Source organism: Watersipora subatra, chromosome 2 (genome assembly GCF_963576615.1).
Source record: "Watersipora subatra chromosome 2, tzWatSuba1.1, whole genome shotgun sequence".
Lineage (NCBI taxonomy): Eukaryota > Metazoa > Bryozoa > Gymnolaemata > Cheilostomatida > Watersiporidae > Watersipora > Watersipora subatra.
In genome coordinates, this window is record NC_088709.1 from 17733619 (window position 1) to 17737149 (window position 3531).

Below are 3531 nucleotides of genomic sequence, written 5' to 3' on the forward strand. Positions count from 1 at the left end.
CAAGGTTTTAGGAATGAAAAGTTTATTGCATATTGTATTTAAACTCAGGACCTACAGCTCCGCAGATTGGCGTTCATCCAATACACTACGCTGTTCAACTGGCTATACTATTGAATCAACTGGGTACATACTTATTACACATGCTAATCTTTCATGGCTTCATGCTTAAAGGTTGACTTGCAACAAAGTTCACATTACAGTTATTTGATGTCATAAGATTCAGCATTTCTTACTCTGTTGTGTTGTAGGTGCAAAATATATGGGAATGTGATTACAAGCTCTTGAAAGCTAAAAAACGAACATTTAATTGCAACCACATGAGACCGCCGTAGTTTGGATTCGCTTTCCAAAACGGCTCAAACGGGACGTAGTTGTTACAGGATGGTTTCTGTTTACACTCTCATGCAACCTTATTCGTCGAAATATTTTACAAATATACTTCACGCATTCAATTTTATTGAATCGCGTCTGTTTTATTGTCATTGTAATGATGTCACTTTTAGCACTGATATCTTATAACTTACCGTAAAAAATCGTTAAACTTTTTAACCTTAGCTTGAAGGAGTACATATCATTGTCTGATAATCATGACGAGCCTGTTGGTCACCTGTGATAATCGAAAAGTGCTGCAAAAATTATTTGCGAAGTATTGGGTCACGTGATCAGATTACGACTTGACGATTGAATAATGCCGAAACAAAACTGTAAAGTAGTGAGCATCTATATTTGATACGGGGTCTTCGGTAAAACCCGAAGTGTTTGTCATAAACTAGTGGTACGATAAGTTTTATATTGAGCTTTTTATTGGCCTTTCAATTCACATGAGAACATCACGTGACAAGACGATAACCAAACTGTAATGACTACGTCAGAGAAATAAAGAGATTCCAATCTACGGCGACTTTTCGTTTTTGAGCCTTTAAGAGCTTGTAATCACATTTCCACGTATTTTGCACCTACAACACAACAGAGTAAGACATGGTGAATCTTTAGATACCAAATAACTGTAATGTGAGTTTTGTTGCAAGTCAACCTTTAACACTGCAGCTAGGGTTATGTGTGAAGCCATGCTAGAAGACAAATTCGTGTCATACTTGAAGAAATATTCTTAAACCCACATGGCCAACAAAACTATTGCAGTCAGCATAAATCTGTAGCAGGCACTGCATCCGGTACAATATGAATTACACAGAAATAAACAGAGTACACAGAACAAACAAAGCACTTTCATTTAAAAGTTAGAATAGTAAATTTTGCATATGTTGAGTAAAAATAGATTTTCTGTACAAAAAATTTTTTTTACTACCCGTGCAACACCGATTATTCAATAGTTTTTACCGTAATAAATGCTGCGTCCGTCTTTCCGTTATCTGTCCGAAAGATTGCAACATACAAAATTGGAACCCGCAACCACATGCGCCAATTCTTTGCCTTCCACAATTTCCGAGTTATTGTGCATATAGTATAATAGTTGTATAAGTGTATGATAAGAAAACAGAATTGTTTGACCCAGAAGTCTCTCTAGTTATAGACAAATGTATTTTTATTGTCCTTTTATTATGAGGCTGGCAGACCTAATTCTATCACAGTTCCATCTTCTTTACTGTGAGGTGAAGACACTACTATCAATCTTTCTGTTTTTCTGTTTCAATAATCTGTTTTTCACATTTTGGCAAAATCTTATATTTGCCTCTTTTTGCAAAAACTATCTCAAATGAAACCAACTCGGTAGAACCCCCTTTTGTGACATACACCTTGGTAACAACGCATACATTTGAAGCACTTCGCTGCATGGCGCATCTGAGCTAAAAATAATGAGCAGTAATGGCATGTCTAGATCGCATAAAACATTTCCATACATATTCATACACACATAATCATATTTATCTTGTGCAATGGACAGAACAAACTCATAAATGTGATATATTGAAAGAGAAAACAAGGTACAATATAATGTATTAGGAACCGCTTCACGACGATATTTTTCTTCTACTAGGCGAAACACATTTAGTTATGAGCTAAACCTTTAAATGATTCAGTTGTCCATGTGATTGACAGTGAAAGCTTAGCATAGAACATAGCACATAGGCCTACAGCTCGCATTTTGAAGCTTCATACGGAGACTGGAAGATGGGTGGACTACGAGTGTAAGTATACATACTGTATAGCAATAGGTTACATATATGTCTGCCACCAAACAGACTAGCTAACCACTCCTTGCACCGTACCTTCATACACTAATATATAGTACTAGCATGTTATAGCCTTTTCTCTATAGTACAAGTACTTGTTTCTCACTATAACTCCTTTGATATTAGACTGTTTGAAGTTATCTATCATTTTCTTACTCCGTAATAATTAATTTTCTTACAATTTCAATTATTTAAGAACTTTGGAAAGTTTTGGAGTATATTTGTAGTCAATAGGTATATAGCTTGTCTGAGCAGTCGGGCACAACTTGGGAATTACTATGCAATAACAGTAGCGTTTACCTGCTCAAATGTTCCAGAATGCTATTTTAATGAAGCGCTGACAAAATTTATTAGGTTTCGGGGAATACAGCAAATAGTGCAAAGTATAACTAAAGTTGTTTCACAGGGCCTTATATTCACAAAGCCTTATAAAAATACCTAAAAAAATGAATTAGGCTGTTTAAATAATGACATAATGTACAAAGATAAGGTTGATAACAAACGCTCACCGATATTTTACTTTTATTACTTAGCAAAATTAAGAATATAATTTTAGTAAATTAATCTTTTCAGTTTTACTCTTACATAATTCAATTATCTATAAACAGTGAATATAAGTTCGCCCTGTTTGAACCCCCCAACTGTACACATATCAACAAATTGAGACATTGCATTAGGTTTACTCATAAATAGAAAAATAATATTCCCTGATATATTGGCAAGGATAATTATTGCAGTTGACTATAGTAGTGCTACTATAGTACCATGTATGTACAATTAGCACATACATGTAAAGAAAACATGCATGCTCACAATTGTACAGAAAACATACATAGAAAAATGGTGAAGGCTGTATAATAAACAAAGTCTATTTACAAAAGGCTGACATGGCAGAACCTTTAAATAAGGGCTCAACTTGTCACGCTATCCTTTCCTTTTTCCCCTCATACATCGATATTGTTGTCTGAGTAATTGAGTGGAACAAGCAACCATATACCGGTTATTGACACCCATAAACGTCTAGCATTTAGTTTAGATAACATGCAGATGGGAACGCTGGGTACGGAAGACAGAATCTCTGCTTTTTGTCTGCAACTATTCCACCATCTACAAGTTTCCAGCATTTCTAGCTCAGTGACTGCCCATTTTTAGGAAGCAAAGGTACTGTTATGTTTCTTCTAATAGCTGAGGTATTATGGGTATTAACCCGAGTACGATTGTACTTCCTACCTTTGTTGACAGCAGGTGCTATGCTATCCAATAGAGTTTATAGCAAGTGCTATGCTATCGAATAAAGTTGACAGCAAGTGCTATGCTATCCAATAGAGTTTATAGCAAG